The sequence below is a fragment of the Girardinichthys multiradiatus genome, chromosome 24 (genome assembly GCF_021462225.1).
Source record: "Girardinichthys multiradiatus isolate DD_20200921_A chromosome 24, DD_fGirMul_XY1, whole genome shotgun sequence".
Taxonomy (NCBI): Eukaryota; Metazoa; Chordata; class Actinopteri; order Cyprinodontiformes; family Goodeidae; genus Girardinichthys; species Girardinichthys multiradiatus.
The window spans coordinates 17,851,915-17,872,770 of NC_061816.1; the positions used below are offsets into that span (position 1 = coordinate 17,851,915).

At 41.4% G+C, this 20,856-nt stretch overlaps 1 long non-coding RNA gene across 2 annotated transcripts in view; it reads left to right on the plus strand.

Annotated features, from left to right (window-relative positions):
• The first annotated feature begins 13,280 nt into the window (after positions 1-13,280).
• The window catches only part of LOC124861261, a 55,714-nt gene continuing 48,138 nt past the window's right edge, over positions 13,281-20,856 (plus strand). For both annotated transcript variants that reach the window (XR_007036572.1, XR_007036573.1), the window contains exons 1-2: positions 13,281-13,383; positions 19,733-19,890. This is a non-coding gene — a long non-coding RNA (uncharacterized LOC124861261). The remainder of the gene's footprint in view (positions 13,384-19,732; positions 19,891-20,856) is intronic.

A 20,856-nucleotide genomic window follows, 5' to 3' on the forward strand; every position in this document is an offset into this window, starting at 1 on the left:
GTATTATGAAACGGGGAAAATCATCCAAATTACTAGCCTACAAATACCAAAAGCAGCAGGCAGAGAATACAATCAATAGAATTAGGAATCCCATAACTAATTCAATACATTACAAAGTAAAGGAGATCCAAAAAATCTTCAAGAATTTTTATACAGATCTATACAGTCAACCTAAAATAGACAGAGATGAGATTAGACATTTTCTGGACCAAATAACTTTTCCCGATGTGGACATAGATCAAAATAATTCCTTAACTGGGGACATAACAGATGAAGAAATTAAAGGAGGAATCGTGCATTCAAAAGTCAATAAAACACCAGGTCCTGATGATTTCCCAGTTGAATGGTACAGGGAGTTGCAGGATTTACTTATCCCTAGAATAAAAAGGAGGATAAAGATGAGCTAGATTGTGGACGTTATAGACCCATAAGTGTCATGAATCAAGATTACAAGATCGTTACTCGCATTCTAGCAAAAATACTTAAAAATATTCTCCTCCAGATAATTAGCCTTGATCAAACAGGTTTCGTTCAGCAAAGACAAGCACAAGATAACATTCGCAGAACACTGCACATAATTGATCATGTAAACCAAAAAGAACTAAAGGGAGTGTTGCTAAGCCTCGATGCTGAGAAGGCATTTGATCGAGTGAATTAGGAGTTTTTATATCAGGTATTAAACAAATTTGGATTTCATCCAGTATTTATTAAATCAGTTAAGGAATTATATAATAAACCAATAGCCAAAATAAAAATTAAGCGGAGCTGAATCAAACGCAGTAGTACTACAGAGGGGGACCAGTCAGGGCTGTCCAATAAGCCCCCTGTTATTTGTGCTGTTTATTGAGTCCATAAGCTAGGGGATAACGCAGAGTAACCATAGTTCCGGTATAAAAATGGTAGAACAAGAGCTCAAGATTTCTTTCTTTGCAGATGATGTGCTGATAACCCTATTGAACCCTGAAAATTCACTTCTGGAACTGCTATCATTTTTAGACTCCTTTGGGACAGTATCAGGATATAAATTAAACATCCAAAAAACTCAAACACTAAGCTTTAATTACAAACCAGACCAGGACATAATCTCCAGAACTCAACTAAATTGGAAACGAGAACATATTAAATACCTGGGAGTGTATATCCCGAAAGACTTATCAAAACTATACAGTTAAAATTTTGATTTATTAAACCAGAAATTAAAGGAAGAGATAAGGAGATGAAATCTGATTATATTAAATTTTGAGTATCGGATTGAAACAATAATGATGAACATCCTGCCAAGGATTCTAAATTTATTTCAAACCCTCCCAGTTGAGATTAATGACAAACAATTTAATGAATGCGATAAACTGATATCTCGATTTATCTGGCAAGGGAAAAAAACCAAGGATAAGATTTCAAACTCTTCAATTGGCAAAGATAAGGGGGGACAGAAAGTCCCATCTGAAAGATTATTACGTGGCAGCCCAGTTGAGGATTCTATTTTGTTGGTGTGACCCAGAGTACAGAGCGAGACGGAAGGAAATTGAAGAAAATATTTCTGGTAAGGTGCCATTTCAAACTAGAATAGGAGACAAAAGTCTAATCAAAAAACTTATGGAATCAGGAAATAAATGGATTAACTTAACCTTAAAAATAAGGGGGAATGTTTCAACTAAAAACGATTTGACAGAAGAAGCGAAGATCTTGAGCTGGTGCAGTTATGATCCAGATTTTGTCCCAAATAGCATGGATTCTAATTATAGGAGATTGATTGATCTGGGTCTCTCCTCATACCGTACCTTTTACAACCAGGCTGCGCTAAAGAGTTTCCAGACGTTAAAAAAGACTACATGGTCTCAATAACAGTGACTTCTTTAGATTTCTTCAAGTACGAAATCATTAAGCAGCTCTTTGTCAAAAAATCAAAAAGCGTTGGAAAACAGTCTATTAAAAATCTTCATTAGTGCTTACAAAACAGACTCTAGATGTAAGGTAATCTCCAGGATCTACAAAGGTCTTCAGGAGATTAAAGCACTAAATACCACATACATAAAACTGAAATGGGACAGAGAAACCAACACCCATCTCCCAGCAGACATCTGGAGAAATACTGTGGATTTCAGTGGAAGATCACATGTTCGAATTCATGGAGAACATTTGGGTGGAAATGCCTGATCAGATATTTTGTAATACCGTTTCAGCAAAGTCACCATTCGGGCTCTTCCCATTGTTGGAGGCTGTGTCAATCCCAGGAACCTAACCATTCAAACCTATTTTTGACCTGCCCAAGGATAGTTATTTTCTGGCAGAAGATTTCTATAAAACTGGTGACTATATTTACAAATGACATTGCATTCAACAGGGAACAGCTTCTTTCTGGGATTATACAACCACCCGCTGTGGATGTGAAAACAAAATATTTAGAGGGAATTTTAAGTCTAACTGCAATTACGAGGAAATGGCTTAAACCTGTCAGTCAATCATTTTCTACCGCTTATTCCATAGTGGGTCACGGGGGAGCTGGTGCCTATCTCCAGCAGTCTATGGGCGAAAGGCAGAGTACACCCTGGACAGGTCGCCAGTCCATCACAGGGCAACACACATACAACCATACACACACTCATTCATACACCTAAGGGCAATTTAGAGTGACCAATTAACCTAACAGGCATGTTTTTGGACTGTGGGAGGAAGCCAGAGTACCTGGTGAGAACCCACGCATGCATGGGGAGAACATGCAAACTCCATGCAGAAAGACCCCAGGCTGGGAATTGAACCCAGGACCTTCTTGCTGCAAGGCAACAGTGGTACCAACTGCACCACCATGCAGCCCTGGCTTAAACCTGATATCCCAAATATAGATGACTGGTATGATATAATTTATGATATATTTGTAATGGAAAGAATCACGTTTTAATAAGGTTTCAACAGTCCAAATTCGAGGACATCTGGGAGAGATGGAAAACATGTATTTCCCTGAGACGCCCCTCCTTTGTATAGATTCTATTCTCTGTCATCTCCTTTTTAAGAGGTTTAAAAATAAAAAATAAAAAGAAATATTGACTCTGCACAGAGGGTGTCACGATGTGGGTTTTGTCTGTGTGTCTGTCTGAGTCTGCCTTCCCTGAGGAGAGCCACTGATGGGCGTGTCACACGGCTTAATGCTGCACAGCTGAGAATAATCCTGGCTGGAGCGTTTATAAGGAGCTGCAGAACAAGCATTCTTCGCCTGATTGTCCCACATGGTGGTCCAGTAAGCTGCTCCATTTCCAGAACCCATCTTGCCTTCCTCTGAAGACAATAACCGAACCGGACAAACGATTCCTGCCCGCCTGCTCTCCAACGCTCCCTTGGACGAACTGACTCAGACACCCGGATTCTAACCATCCTCCAGCGCTATTCCTCTGAGCATCCTTCCCAGGCTAGCACAGTAAGCAAACCCCTTCATTATTCATCTAACATCTGACAAGTGACACAGCAATTTTCCCCACTAACCTCATCTGTCCTCCACAGTACTCCTGACTCTTGCTCCTGTTACTGTCTAAAGCCTATTACAAACGCTACTGGTTTCTGCTCGTGGTTCTGCATGTGGGTTAGAAAATTACAAACCAATATGTCAGAACCATCAGGCCAGCCTGACCCAGCAGTGCCACCCGCTGGTGCCACTTCAGAACCCCTACTTACGAACCTTGTTTGAACAGCAAAACGTAACTTCCCAGTGAATAGATCAACTGACGGCTTCAATAAAGTAACTTACCCACCGAATACATCCCACAGCTCAGCCGCAGTCTACAGCCGGCGCAACTGCCATCTCACCAGCTACTCCTCCCACGCTTTCCCGCTCAAGGGAGGTGCTTTCTCCGACTCCAGAGCACTACGCAGGTGAGATCGGCAGGTGTGGAGGATTTCTGTTACAATGCCTCAAAGATTTCTTACATGGTCAGACTCCTCCAAGGTAAAGCGCTCAGGTGGGCTGAAGCAAAATTGACCTCACCAGACTCTTGTCTCAGGATTATCATACATTTGGGTATTCCAAAACCAGCTCAGAGACAACCAGGAGATTATGGAACCTAAAACAGGGCCACAAATCAGCAGCTGAGTTTGCAATAGATTTTCGCACTTTGGCGGCCTCTTCAGGCTGGAATGATGAGGCTCTTAAAGGAGCGGTCACTCAAGCCCTTTCAGAACAATTTAAAGATGAATTGGCATGCAGGGATGAACCAGAGAGTTTGGACGAACTAGTTTCTCTGACAATCAAAATAGATAATCAGATCAGAGAGAGAACCAGAGAAAGACGACAACGAGGCTCAATCTTTCTAACGCCTGTAAATACCTTTGAAAGACAAAGGGACAGTCCTGCAACCATCTCCCACGACGCCCCCCAACAGCTGCAGCCACAATCCACCACCCCCACCTCCCCAACCTCAAGAGGGGCCTTGGCACCTCCAACCCCCACCAGCCCCCTACCCACGCCGAGGACGGCTCTTTCCATCCAGGAGAGGGACGTCAACAAACTCTTCAGGAGACAGAACCCCCGGAAAGCTGCTGGTCCGGATTCTGTCTCACCAGCCAGCCTGAAGCACTGCGCTGATCAGCTGTCTCCAGTCTTCACAGACATTTTTAACACCTCACTGGAGACATGTCATGTGCCAGCCTGCTTCAAGTCCTCCACCATCGTCCCTGTTCCCAAGAAGCCAAGGACCACAGGGCTTAATGACTTCAGACCCGTCGCCCTGACCTCTGTGGTGATGAAGTCCTTTGAGCGCCTTGTGCTCTCACACCTAAAAGACATCACCGACCCCCTCCTGGACCCCCTGCAGTTTGCCTACAGAGCCAACAGGTCTGTAGATGATGCAGTCAACCTAGCCCTTCACTTCATCCTCCGGCACCTGGACTCCACAGGAACCTACGCCAGGATCCTGTTTGTGGATTTCAGCTCTGCCTTCAACACCATCGTCCCAGCTCTGCTCCAGGAGAAGCTCTCCCAGCTGAGTGTGCCCGACTCCACCTGCAGGTGGATCACTGACTTCCTGTCTGACAGGAAGCAGCGCGTGAGGCTGGGGAAGCACGTCTCTGACTCCCTGACCATCAGCACCGGTTCCCCCCAAGGCTGTGTTCTCTCTCCTCTGCTCTTCTCCCTGTACACCAACAGCTGCACCTCCAGTCACCAGTCTGTCAAGCTTCTGAAGTTTGCGGACGACACCACCCTGATCGGACTCATCTCTGATGGTGACGAGTCCGCGTACAGATGGGAAGTGGACCATCTGTTGGACTGGTGCAGCCAGAACAGCCTTGAGCTCAACGCTCTAAAGACAGTGGAGATGGTTGTGAACTTCAGGCAGAACCCAGCCCCACCTGCCCCCATCACCCTCTGTGACTCCACAATTGACACTGTGGAATCTTTCCGCTTCCTGGGAACCATCATCTCCCAGGATCTCAAGTGGGAGCCAAACATCAGCTCCCTCATCAAGAAAGCCCAGCAGAGGATGTTCTTCCTGCGGCAGCTGAAGAAATTCAACCTGCCAAAGACTATGATGGTGCACTTCTACACAGCCATCATTGAGTCCATCCTCACCTCCTCCATCACCATCTGGTACGCCGCTGCTACAGCCAAGGATAAGGGCAGGCTGCAGCGTGTCATTCGGTCTGCTGAGAAGGTGATTGGCTGCAGTCTACTGTCGCTCCAGGAACTGTACACCTCCAGGACCCTGAAGCGGGCAGAGAAGATTCTGGCTGATCCCTCCCACCCCGGTCACAGACTCTTTGAGACTCTCCCCTCTGGCAGGAGGCTGCGGTCCATCCGGACCAAAACCTCACGCCACAAGAACAGTTTTTTCCCATCTGCCACCAGCCTGGTTAACAAAGCCCGGAAACCACCCTGACATTCCCCCTTTCCCCCACACCCCCCCTTTTTTTGCTGACAGGACACCTGTAACCTGTAACTCTATGCGTTACATTAACGCTCAGCTTGGACTCCTGCTTACTTGCACAATGATCACCTGCACTGTTGTATTGCTCTTGCATCTTATACTGCTCTATATTTACTCTCACTCACTTAAAACTGTGCACTTATATTTATATTATATTGTAGATATGTTTGTACTGTTTAATTTGTACTGTATTGCACCGACTACGCCAAAACAAATTCCTTGTATGTCCAAAAACGTACTTGGCAATAAAGCTTTTCTGATTCTGATTCTGATTCTGATTCTAACTCCCAGGGAACCTCTGTCCACTAAACCTCTTGTTGTCCAGGCCCCAGAAGAGCCCATGCAGATCGGTCGCACACGGCTAACACCAGAAGAAAGACAGCATCGGATGGAGAGCTGTGCCTGCCTGTACTGTGGTCAACTCAGCCACTTTGTGGCAGGTTGCCCAAATCGGCCAATAGGGGTTGCCCGCCAATAGTAATGGGAATATTGGCGGGCAAGACTAGTGAGAACACTTCTCATCTTACACTCCCGGTTTCCATACTAACTAGCCAAGAATCATTCCTTACCCAAGCACTAGTGGACTCGGGCTATGAACAGAACATTATTGATGAGGAACTAGTCCAGCAACTTAACATCCCTTCCATAATTCTTCCCACACCAATACAGGTCTCCGCTCTGGATGGTAAATCCCTCTCTTTGATCACGCGTAAGACCGAACCCATTGAATTGGTGGCTTCAGGTAATCACCGTGAAAGATTAATGTTCTATGTGTTCCCTTCCCCACAGTCTCCCATGGTTTTGGGTTTCCCGGATTGAGTCCTGGAGTGCACATTACCTGTCTTCCTGTCTCCTGGCAGCCCACGTGTCCCCTGAATCCACAAAGTCTATGGAAAAGGTAATACCTTCAGACCTTTCTAAGGTTCCCCCAGAGTACCTTGACCTAAAAGGAGGTTTTCAATAAATCCAAGGCCCTCTCAATACCACCCCACAGACCCTATGATTGCCCCATTAACTTGTTTCCTGGAACTACACTCCCTTCGAGTAGGCTTTTTAACATTTCAAACCCTGAGAGGGAGTGTATGGAAAAATATATAAATGAATCTCTGGCAGCAGGCATAATTAGTCCATCTACTTCCCCAACTCGGTGCTGGATTCTTCTTTATTGCCAAAAAAGATGGAACTCTCAGACCCTGCATTGACTACCGGGGACTCAACCAAATCACTATTAAGAATAAGTAACCTGTTCACCTGTTCATCACCATATTCACCAAGCTCGACCTCCGCAACGCATACCATCTAACCAGAATCTGTGAGGGCGACGAATGGAAAACCGCATTCAAAACACCTATTGGCCACTTTGAGTACCTAGTCATGCCCTTTGGGTGACTAATGCACCTGCGGTTTTCCTGTCCCTTATTAATGTCTTAAGGGACTTCCTGAACCAATTTGTTTTTGTCTACCTTGACGACATACTCTTCTTCTCAAAACCCCAGAGGAATATAAGAGACATGTGAGGTTGGTCCTGCAATGGCTACTAGAGAACCGTCTCTTTGTAAAACCAGAGAAATTTGAGTTTCATGTGTCTTCGGTGACCTTCTTGGGCTTTATTCTAGAGAGCGGGCGGGTGAAGTCTGACCCTGTTTTGCCAGCTTCTACCGTCACTTTATTAGGAGCTACAGCCAAACCGTCGCTCCCCTCACCAGTTTAACCTCGACCAAGAGACAGTTCAGTTGGACCCTAGAAGCTGATAGAGCATTTACTGTTTTAAAACAGAAATTTGCCTGAGCCCCCGTCCTCTCCCAACCAGACGACATTTTGTACTAGAGGTCGATGCTTCTGATGTGGGGGTCGGGGCAGTCCTTTTCCAGAACTCAGGTTCCGATAATAAAATCCCTTCATGTGCTTTTTTTTTCTTGCCACCTCACACCAGCCGAAAGAAACTATGACGTCGGGGATGGAGAACTGTTTGCAATTAAACTGGCCTTCAAAGAATGGCGGCACTGGTTAGAGGGGGCTGTTCATCCTATTATTGTTTGGACCGATCACAAGAATTTATCATTCCTCCAGGAGGCTAAAAGAATTAACCCAAGACAATCCCGTTGGTCCTTGTTCTTTGCTTGTTTCAACTTTGTCATCTCTTACAGATCCAGTTCTAAAAATGTGAAGCCTGACGCCCTTTCTAGGCAGTTTGCGGCTGACGACAAGACACCAAAGGAGACAATCATCCCTCCATCCTGTGTTTTAGGAACATGCAGCTCTCTCCATGCGTCGGTGAAATCCTTCGCTCCAAGTTCTCTTCAATGTTTGTTCGTCCTACGAAGCTGATACCAGAGGTTGGAGGAGTAGTCTCTTGATGGTGTAGCTCCTTTTGAAGGACAGCCACAGGGTGCATCTTCTTGACATGGGGAGGTCCCTCGAGGTCCAGAGTCTTCTGGACACTTTAGAGGCTCTTCCTGCAGGTCTAGTCCACAAAGGAATCTGAAATGGGTAGAAAGCACCTTGCCAAAGTGAATTTGTGGTGAAAGGTCATCCTCTTCTTGACCCTTTATCATTCCCTTCTTCCTCAGAGCTAATTCCATAATCCATAGAGTCTTCAATAGCTACCCCAAGAGACTCAGCAATGTCCAAAAGAGAACTAAAACTCGACTTCTCTGACTCCTCATCATCAAACTCTTCCCGATAGTCAGAAATAATCTCATCAGAGGAATGACATGGGGAGTTCCCTCAAGATCTGTAGTTTTCTGGATGCTCTGGAAGCTCTTCCTTCAGGTCTAGTTTCCACAGGAATCTGAAGTTGGGGGGAAGTTCCTGGACAATCCTACATTGTGACAAAAGGTCACCATCATCATCAAGATGACGATAATGATGGGTATCATCATCGTCATTTTCCCCTTCTTCCTCAGTACTCATGCCATACTCTGTAGATTCCTTGCTAGATACCCCAAGAGACTTAGAAACTTCCAAAAGAGAACCAAAACTCAACTCAACCCTGACTCCTCATCATCACTAACCTCTCCCTGACCGTCAGAAATAATCTCAGCAGAAAACTTACATGGGAAGTCCTCACTAGATATCTCTGACTCAGCAAATTCTAAAAGAGATCTAAAACTAGACTTTTCTGACTCTTCATCATCACTGAGCTCTAACTGATCCTTGGAAATGGTCTCATCAGACAAATGTGGAAAACCTACGAAGTAACAGAAAACTTCACCCTTTCCCTGGTTTCCTATCAGCACTGGGGATCCATCAGCTGGAAGCTCCACGTGAGCTGTGAGAAAAAACAAAACAAAACAAAACAATACACCACTTCAAAATCTGGGGCATCAGAAAAATTTTGATAAAACACTGAAATAAAAAGGACCTTAATACAGGACTGTGAATGTGTTTGTCTGATTTTAGTATATTTAATAAGTGATAACATTACTCGGTCATATGTGATAATGCAATAATAACTTGGACTTAGACATTTTTTGAGTTAGACAACTACGAACATAATGAACGCCCATCTTCACATCTTTACAACAAAACAGCAAGAAACACATAAAAAAAATCCACAAAAAACAAGAATGGTGAAAAATGTTCATAACATTCCAACAGATAACACTTTTTCAAATAATACACACTAAAAATTGATGACCTCATAAACCAGTCAGAGAAACAAACTTGCAGCTTTACCTTTGTTACCAACCAGTCATTACTGACAAATCAAACATTGATATGTTAGTAAAACATTTAGAAAATAAATTCATTAGCTACAGACTGTTTGTAGGGGGTCTTTTTCATAACTGATAAAACATCTTTAATATACTGTACCATTAGAGTGAATAAAATAAAACACTGCAACAAGTTACTGGTAATTCTGATATCTCTACTGAAGCAGTAGATTAAACTGGGGTTGGTTCTCAGACGTTTTACTCTTGCATGAATTGTTAATTATTGCAAGATTCTTGATTGAACATTCCCTCATTATGTCTAAGTTTAAGATGAATTTTCTTTTTTGAAATATTGTGACAAGAGGCCTGCTATAGAACTGGTGGTCCATGTAATTGCCATTAAAACAAAATAACTATTTATTTGTCTCAATTAAAGGCATCAATACATAAAAAATTGGATCATACCTGATCCATTTTATATAAACATGAATTTGTGTCAGTGATGATTTTTGTAGATTATTGTCAACTATTTTGTTTTTCAATAGGGAAATTAAGCAATCACAGTGCTTTAATGATGGGAAATTCATCAGAGCCTAAGAAATAACAGACAACAGGTTCAACACAGTAGTTTTTAAAGATATGCAGAGCAGGGACACAGTCATTGTTTTGCAAGTCATAAGTAAGTCTCAAGACTTTCCATTCAAGTCTAGGGTGAAATCCCAAGTAAATGGCCTGAAGCTGTATAGCGTTTTATCAAGTTCAAGGACAGCAGAGCGCTATACACTACAATCAGTCATCCCCCCATTCATACACACAGAAGTGAGGCTGCCATACAATTGGCTCTACCGAGCCTTCTGACCACCATTAGCAGGCAAGGAGGGTGAAGTATCTTGCCCAAGAACACAACAATTGAGACAGACAGAGTGGGTGTTTAAACCGGCAACCCACCAGTTACAGGACAAACCCCACTGTTGCCACTGTCAACTAAGGGTAGAAGTTCTAAGTTAGGACGCACAAAAAAATGAATCTCCTCCAGTTCTTCCCAGGGAAGCCCAAGGCGTTCCTAGGCCAGCAAAGAGACATGGTCCCTCCAGTGTGTCCTGGGCCATGTCATGCTCCTCATACCAGTGCGGGGTACCTGGAACACCTCCCGAGGGAGGTCCAGACTCCTTTCAATGTGGAGGAGCAGCAGCTCTACTCCAGGTCGCTCCAGGATGGCTGAGCTTCTCACCCTGTCTTTAAACATTTCAGCTCTCTCTTCACTACTGGTGCAGTGTCCTCATTACTGCGATCCCCTCCAACCTGCTTTTTAGTTTATTAAAAAATTTAACACTCTCTATAAACTTTTTATAAGTTTTCATGTTTGAGGTTTGGACTGTTTTAGTGGGCCGCTACGCTGAAAATTGTCGCCCTTTGACTGACATCTGGCCTCCCTCTCCGTGTGGTTTTAATGTCAGCTGTAGTGCATGCGCTGAGTCTGTTCCTGCTTCCTTTCACCCTATGCGACCGCTAACGGTAAAGCTTTGTGAAATCATATCAGCTGCGAAGGGTGGGTATAAACGGATTCATATCATCACAGGCCTGCAGAAGAAAATCTCCCTCCCTTTTGACCATCCCCGCTACGTTCATAAAAATTACTGGTGAGAACCCTGAAGGTTTCCCTTGGAAACAGGTAACTGTGATGGGACTTTTTCGCTACTTTCTGTTTAATGTAAGACATCAAGTATTTTTAAATTAAATGGGTCAAGTCCAAATGAAGTCACAATTCGTTTGTGATTTGACACATCACGTCAATTCAAGTCATTGAGTCCCCACAAATTTCTGATAAATTAGAAATTACTGATAAATTTGTCAAAAAGTCTATTCTCTAAAAACATCAATTTCAATTCAAAAATACTTTATTGATCCCAAAGCAAAATTAAATAACACAACAGGTTTGTTCACTTCACCAAACACCTGCAAACCATAAAATCTTATTAACTTTTATTTCTATTTTTTAATAATGATAATAAACAATTTACAGATACTATTGGAAACGCATGGTCCTTTTAAATGTTTTGAAAGTATTATGCTTCTTGTATTGTATTTTAAACAACATATCCTACATAAACCTACAAAACCTACATAATGAGCTACAACAACATTTAATTTCCCTTTGGGATAAATAAAGTAATTTTGAACTTGAATTAGTATCCATAGAGACCAAATACGTTTTTCAGAGCATTTTTCTAAACACCATGTTTTCCAAGTATTCCACACCTAATTCAACAAAACTGATTCTCATAAACCAAAATGATATTTTATATTAATCATTACACCACTGAAAGCATTCATGTCATTTCTAGAATTAAATCTAAAGCATATAAACCAAATAATTTATGAATATTATGGTTAGCACAGTTTTGAAATGCTTTTTTAAGTGGTTTAATACAGTTTTAATAACACATCTGTGGAGACCAAATATGTCTATCTGGGCATTTTTTTAAAAATGGATCAAGCACCACCAAATTTTCCAATACCTTTTTAAATACCTTTTCTGCTGTTAGCATTCCAGACATTTATATATATATATATATATATATATATATATATATATATATGTGGAACTATCTAAACCTATCTAATTTTTTCAAACAATTAATCAAAGCTTCCAAGAATTGGACACCAAATTAATCAAAACAGATTTTCTCAAACTAAAATAACTGTTTATTTTTTTAAATCACTTAACCAATGTTAGCATTCCTGACAATATTTTTCAAACAGGTCCAAATGTCCCCTTCTTGAAAAAGTTATGAAACTAAACAATTAAATAATTTGTTATTATGGAAGCAAATAGTTTTTTAAATAATTTTTTTTATGTATTGCACCTATTTGATGTATTTTAATCACTGTATCCATGGAGACCAACTCTGTTTGTTAGTGCATTTTACAAAAAAATGGGCCAAGCACCATCTAATTTTCCAATAATTGGACAGCAAATTGCCCTTAAACACCACAGTTAACATCCCTAACATTGCCAGCACAATTTAGTCAAACAAAAGGCAAACGTAGCATACTCTTTTAGCATAGATGTTTAAATTTCTTTAAAAAAAACCACACAATCACAAAATAAACTAAACAATTCACTAACGTTTTAGTTACAACTTGTTTATTAAAATGTAGAAGAATGACATTAACCTTGTAGCAGATTCAATTTAATTCAATTCAAAAATACTTTATTAATCCCAAAGGGAAATTAAATGTTGTAGCTCATTATGAAGGTTTCCTCAAAGAGTCGTTGTAGATGCTGATGGCTGTAGGCAGGAAGGATCTCCTGTAGCGCTCCGTCTTACAGCAGATCTGAAGAAGCCTCTGACTGAAGACACTGTTGTTGTAGGACAGTCTCATGAAGAGGATGCTCAGGGTTCTCCATAATGTTCTTCATTTTATGAAGAATCTGTGTTTCCACAATGATCTCCAGAGGTTCCAGAGGAGTCCCCAGAACAGAGATCAACCCACAGGTGCTCCTCTGGGCAAGCTGGTTAGCTCAGAGCAGTCTTCTTCAGCCGGTTAGCATAGCACAGACATCTTTCGCAAGTTCAAACCGTCCGAGGGTTTTGATGCTTCTTCAGGTGTGCCCTTCCAAAGTCCAGGCGCCAAGGGAACAATTGAAGAATATGAGTGATTTTTATTGGCTCTCCGACACAAACATCCCGTTTCCATGGCTTCCACTGACGAACGTATGCTGGTGTGCATACGCGAGTGTGGACTTGTGCTCTCTTATAAGTAATAATTAGGAAATTTATTCCTAATATGCAGCAGGGGAAATCAAGCCGGTAAGGGTAATTACTTGCAGAGCAGAGTTGTATTATTGCATTAATTTAAAATGGTCTATAGTATGTATGCTTGCCCACTTATTTGACAGAACAAAATATATTGGAAATACCTTTTAGCTTACTATTAATATAAAACAACAACAATAATAATAATTGTTTTTATTATTATAATTAAGTGTTTTTAAAGGACAAGCTTATTAAGATGGCCATCCAAACAAAGCCTCTGGGTCTTTTCTAGAATTGCGACGCTCAAGGTGGCAGCAGGTTGGAGTAGCTCTGTTACTTTTGATTCTGATTTATTCTTTTTTGGGATCTCTTCCTCTTGTGGTGGATACAGTTGATTTTTTTTTTTGGACTACTGTCCACTCCGGTGTCGGATGCTGTGCAGCTTGGAGGATTTTTCTTGATACTTTCTATTTTTGGACATTTGTTATGATTCATTGCCATGGTAACGGGGTTGTTTCTTACAACCGGGAGCAGCTGATTAATATCTCAAAAGCTGAAATAATACTTCAACTACAACCCCAAATCCCTGATGAGTTGAAAAGGAGACGCCGTGGATGCAGAGCAGGAGCTAAGAGAAGAGAGAGAAGGAGGAAGTTCAAACCATCTCTTCCGTCGATTATGATGGGCAATGTGAGATCGTTGGGAAACAAGTTGGATGAACTCCAAGCCCTACAAAGGACCCAGCCAGAGTACCGGGCATGCAGTATCATGTGTTTTACTGAGACATGACTGCAGGATCATATCCCCGACTCCAGCGTCTCTCTGCCGGGCTTTTTAACCATACGAGCAGACAGAGACTTAAAGAGGAGCGGCAAATGTAAAGGAGGTGGACTGGCAGTATTTGTGAACAACAGATGGTGTCATCCAGGACATGTTACTGTGAAGTGTCAACTCTGCAGTCCAGATATTGAACTGTTGGCAGTAAGTTTTCGTCCATATTATTTACCCAGAGAGTTCACCAGTGTTATTTTGGCAACAGTTTACGTTCCACCTTCCGCTGTTGCCGACACTGCATGTGATGCAATCAGCTGAGTTGTTGCTAAGCTACAGACACAAAACCCCAATGCTTTTGTGGCAATTTCTGGTGATTTTAACCATGCTTCACTCTCTGCTACACTTCCAACGTTTCAACAGTTTGTCAGCTGCTCTACCAGAGAAAACAAAACATTGGATTTGTTTTATGCAAATGTCAAGGACTCATACATCTCTACAGCAAGACCTCTGCTAGGCAAATCAGATCACAATCTTGTTTTTCTCTGCTCGAAATATAAGCCCCTTGTTCAGAGGCAACCTGTAATAAAGAGGACTGTGAGAAAATGGTCACAGGAAGCTGAAGAAGCTCTGCAAGGTTGCTTTGAGGCTACAGATTGGGACGCACTGTGCCAGCCACATGGAGAGGACATCAATGCCATGACTGAGTGTGTAACCGACTATATAAACTTCTGTGTGGATAACATCATCCCCACCAGAACCGTGAGATGCTTCCCCAATAACAAACCTTGGATCACCAGTGACCTGAAGGACCTGCTTAACAAGAAAAAAAGAGCCTTCAGAGAGGGAGACAGAGAATTATTGAGGAGTTTACAGAAGCAACTTAAAGTCAAGATAAGAGACAGCAAGGAGGTGTACAAGAAGAAGCTGGAGAGCAAGCTCCAGCAAAACAATATCAGAGATGTGTGGACAGGGCTGAAGAAGATCACAGGCTTCAAGCAGAAGGATGATCAGACCGATGGAGGTCTGGACAGAGCCAATGAACTGAACGTATTCTTCAATAGGTTCAGTTCAGAAAGAAGCTCAGCATCCTCCTCTCCTGCTCACAGCCAAACAGACATCCCACCCTCCTTTGACCCACAGGACCCACAGCTGTCCAGTAACACCTCACATTTTTTATCTTCCACCTCAGCCCTAGACCCTTCTACATGTTTGCCATCAACCATATCAGAAGATGCTGATGCTTCCTTTGCTTCCCCCTTCCACCTGTGTGTCTCAAGAAGTCAGGTGAAGATGCAACTGGAGAGACTGAATCGGAATAAGGCTGTAGGTCCAGATCATGTCAGCCCTAGAGTCCTGAAGGCCTGTGCAGAGCAGCTCTGTGGGATTCTGCAGCACCTCTTCAACCTTAGCCTGGCCCAGAAGAAGGTTCCGGTGTTGTGGAAGACCACTTGTCTTGTTCCGGTACCAAAGAAAACTCACCCATCAGTCATCAATGACTATAGACCTGTTGCCCTGACATCTCACATCATGAAGGTCCTAGAGAGACTCCTGTTGGCCCACCTGAGTAAGCAAACAATAAACCATCAGGACCTCCTTCATTTTGCTTATCGCTGTGGAGTTGGAGTTGAAGATGCCATCATACACCTGCTTCAACAAACCCACTGTCATCTGGACAAAGCCAGTAGCACTGTGAGGATCATGTTCTTTGATTTCTCCAGTACATTTAATACAATCCAACCTGATTTGCTTTGTCAGAAACTCCAGAAGACTCAGGTGGAGGCCTCAGCAATTTCCTGGATCGAAGACTACCTGACAAACAGACCACAGTTTGTGAGACTGAAGGGTTGTGAGTCTAACCAGGTAGTCAGCAGCACAGGAGCACCACAGGGGACGGTACTCTCACCATTCCTTTTCACTCTGTACACCTCAGACTTCCAGTACAAGACAGACTCCTGTCATCTGCAGAAATACTCGGATGATTCTGCAGTCGTGGGGTGGATCAGAGATGGACAAGAAGCTGAGTACAGGATGGTGGTGGACCGCTTTGTGGCATGGTGTGGAAACAATCATCTCATGTTGAACGTGACTAAAACAAAGGAGATGATTGTAGATTTTAAGAGAAACAGGAATAAGTCAAACACTATTTCTATCATGGGAGAAGAAGTGGAGGTGGTGGAGGAGTATAAATACCTCGGTGTTCACCTGGACAACAGACTGGAGTGGAGATGCACCTGTGAAGCCATCTACAAGAAGGGACAGAGCAGACTGTACTTCTTGAGGAAGCTTAGGTCCTTTGGTGTTTGCAGCAAGATGCTGCATATCTTCTATAAGTCTGTTGTGGAGAGTGTGATCTCTTCTCCATCATCTCCTGGGGAAGCAGCATCAGAACCAGGGACTTAAAAAAGCTCAACAAGCTGACAAAAAAGGCTGGCTCTGTTCTGGGGACTCCTCTGGAACCTCTGGAGATCATTGTGGAAAGACGGATTCTTCATAAAATGAAGAACATTATGGAGAACCCTTAGCATCCTCTTCATGAGACTGTCCTACAGCAACAGAGTGTCTTCAGTCAGAGGCTTCTTCAGATCTGCTGTAAGACGGAGCGCTACAGGAGATCCTTCCTGCCCACAGCCATCAGCATCTACAACGGCTCTTTGAAGAAACCTACATAATATGAGCTATAACAACATTTAATTTCCCTTTGGGATTAATAAAGTATTTTTGAATTTGAATTGAATTGAATTAAATCCGTCAGAATCCCCAACTCTGAAGTCGCCCCGGCCACTAAGCTGAATGATGACATATTCATTTTGCCACCACGAACAGTCACTGAGTGGTAAGGGAAGTAAAAAACAATCCAAAGTTTAGTGTTAGAGAACTGAAATAAAGAGTGGCATCTTGGAGTCACCAAGTCTTGCTAATAACAATTAGAAAATATCTTATACTTGTACTTGACAGTATAAAGATGGCTGGCTCTATTTATGGGACTGTTCTGGAGCCTCTAGCACTGATTGTGCAAAGAAAAATGCTTCATTAAATAAAAAAAAAACTAAGTATAAACCCTGAGCAATCTTTTAACAAGTCTGTAATACAACAACAGAGAATCTTCAGATTAAGGGTTTCTCAGATCCTCAACGACACAGACTGCTAGGCGCGCCATCCTCCCATTTATGACTGTAAAAAAAACTTGGATCATGAGAGTGCCTTTAACGCTTAATTCCATTTTGGGATAATTCCAAGTATTTTTTACCTGAATTGAACTGAATCTACATGCAAGCAGTTTATTTAGAGTATATAAAACTCTGCTGGGACTTTCACTGGAACCATCAGGCTTTCATTACATGAGGCTAAGATTAAGCTTTTCCACAACAAACATTCCAGGTTGGTTTGATGTGAACAACAATAATACATTTTTAATTTATTTATTTTTAATTTAATTTCCCTTTGGGATTAATAAAGTATTTTTGAATTTAATTAAATTTAATTGAAATAGGTTAAGAAAGACCTCATGCCCAGTGTTAAACATGGTGGAGGACCTGGGCTGCTGTGGGTCTGTTTCTATTCTATTTCAAGATTTTGTCAAGAACTAAATGAAAACAATTATTTCCTAATGCTGGATTTCCCCCCACTGATTAAATGTAGAGATTAACGGTTCAATTTTTCTATTTGTTTTCGTGGTGAGATTATGCTGCTGCAATTGAAAATGTTAGTTTAATACTTTCTGCACATCTGTACCATGGGTGTCAATAATGATGGGTAACACTGAGCAGTTTTTAAACCAAGACTGTTCTCTAACCACTGGGACAGGTTTTGCCACCTCTTATTCTGAGTCCACATCTCAAAATCTCCAAATTCAACTGATATGAAGACCTCAGAGCTCTGTTTCAGTGGAAGGTCCAAATGTTTAGACAGGTATTGTCATACCATTTAAATTCTTTTTTTTTTTTTTTTTTTAAGATTTAGTCACCTGTATTTTGATATTTTATTTTCGAAAATAGGCAGACACAAAGTGGGGTGGAGAGAGATGGACGACATGCAGCACAGGTCTCCAGAGTCGGGCCTGAACCTGGGACAACTGCATTGAGGACTGAAGCCTCAATATATGGGTCATGTGCTCTGAAGCTCTAAACAGGACTTTAAAATAGATAGGAAGCCAGTGTAGGGAGTCCAAACCAGGTCAAATATGATCACTGTTTTTTTTTCTGTCAGTGTCCTTTGCCATGACACTGCTGCAAAGTACACAGGTAAAAAAGGACTTATCTCAGGAGTCCTTGAGCATGTTTGAGTGGCCCAGTGGGACACTGGGCTTCAATCCAGTTGTAAACTTTTGGAAAGACTTAAAATGGTCGTCTACTGTGGCGTGCACAGACATTTTGGGAGGCAGGTGCTCAAGTGGAAAAAAGGGCACCTTGTGCAGCATATAGAGCTGTCGGCTGTCTTTGTAGTGTGATATTTATTGGAGGCACAGCTTGAACATCATGTATATGTATTAGTAAGCACCTACAAAACAAGCTGTCCTGTGGGATCTAGGGAAATGACCATCCAGGAAAAAAAAATTAAAACAAGGATGCATTTTAAGTCCATTTTTACAAAATTCTTAAGATTCTTAAGATTAATAAAGCAACAAAACAAAAACAGACCAAATGGGATAGGGCGTCTCATACTGGAGGGAGCTGCTGTAAAATATAAAATTAAAGTTAAAACAATAAATAATAATAGCCACAATACCACGCCTCCCACTATTTCTCATTAATTTGATTGGCCTTGCACTTAACCTGTACATCAACGCGCACTGTGGGATTACAGGTGGAGAAGGGGGATTTTAACCCTTCTATCTAAGGCTTGGACCCCTGAAAAGAGGTAGAAATAACAGGTTGAGGGGTAGAAAACATTGGTATTTTCTGGTTACGTCTATTCATACATTCAGATTAAGCGCAGTGAAAATAGGACAGAAAGAATGTTTGATTATGATTTTGTGTGCCCCTAAAATGGACCATACCAACTCTGAAGCTGCTCTTACATTAACCTCCCGTCGCTGTCAATCAAGCGGCTTTTGTGAGTCTAATGAGCTAAAGTTTGCACATGATTTGTAGCTTCTGGAGGCACTGTTCAAAATGTTTTCTCGGGACTGGAAGCTCCGAATTAGATACTTACTTCAGTGGTTGTAAATCTCAGTGAATTGATGCGTAGGATTGCATCTACCTGTCTAAAATCAGCCCTTAAGGTACATTTCCTCGCTAAACAATAAACGGCCAACCCTTAGTGGAATGAGCATTATTGGGCCAAGGCGTTCAGGGGCTGAAGCCCCGGATGTTTACAGAGGAACCCAGAACCAGGGCCATAAAAGTTTTATTTATTTGAAATAAATATTTAAAGTTGAAACAAAATGTAAAAAGTTTTGACTTGACTTGAAAGTTGACTAGTTAACTTGACTAGTTAAAGTTTAAAAAAACAAATATTCTAAACAAAATAAGAAATGAATTAAGGTTATTTTAGTTTCCTTTCTCCAGTACGTATTTTAAATATATTTATCTTTTCCTATTGGAGTTTTTTCTATTATTTTTACACATTCATCTTATTTTTCCAAGCTGGACATTGTTTTTTCTGTTCTGAATTTATTTTTCTCTTTCAGTTGTTTTCTTTTTCAATTTCAAAAAGAAAACAAATTAGATGCAGATCCCTGGTTTGGATCTGGCATGAATGAGCAGAGGAACATGATGGAGAAAATACAGTGAAGCCGGAGGATCTTCCCCTATCATGCTGCATTATTGAAGCTGCAATAACAAGAAGGTAAAAGTGTAACGTGGGAATGAATGGATAACATACAAATAGTAGATATAAAGGCAAAAAAAAAAAAAAAAAAGATTATTTTAAAAAGAAATTAAGACTCCTTAAAAAAAATTATTATAACAATGATGGGGTGTTTTTCGCAGAATTACAGTCCCATCTCAAATCTCCCATAACCTTTTTGTTCAAACTTTTGGTAAAGCTTCAACCTATAAAAAACTATAGAACTAAACATTTTACCATCACTAAAGAGGTTCAATTAAGTACTTTATACTTTTGAATAAAAATAAACTAGTAAAATAAAATCATTGGTGTTGATTTTTTTACAACTAATCACACCCACTGCAGTTACTTGACTAACCACAAGGTGCTGCTGTAGTAAAACGAATGCTGCTAAACAGCAGGAATTGCAGCAGAAGAAGTAGCAACAGGACGTACATTCTTAAAAAATAAAATTAACAGGTTTAAACCTATTTTTGCGTGACCGACAGCAAAAGTGCTCCAGGTTTTAATGACAGGAAATAATATAGCTTGAATAGCCTATCCCCATGAGTAAACCTTTTAGCTTTGTAATACTGTCATACAGTGATCTCCTGTTTGGACACCTGTTTGGAACATTCCACAGGTAAACAGGTTAATTTGAAACAGGTGAGTGTTATCATTGGGAATAAAAGGATAATCCCCAGAAGGCTCATTCTTTCACAAGGAAGGATGTAGCGAGGTTCATCACTTTGTGAACAACTGCGTAATCAAATAGTTCCACTGTTTAAAAATGTTTTTCTACATACAATTGGAAGGAATGTAGGGATTTAATCATTTATAGTCTATAATAACATCAAAAAATTCAGAGAATCTGAAAAATCTCTGCATATAAGCAGCAAGGCTGAAAACCAACATAGAATGTCCCTGACCTTTTACCCCTCAGAAGGCCCTGCTTTAAAAAGAATGCATAATTCTGTAATGATATTA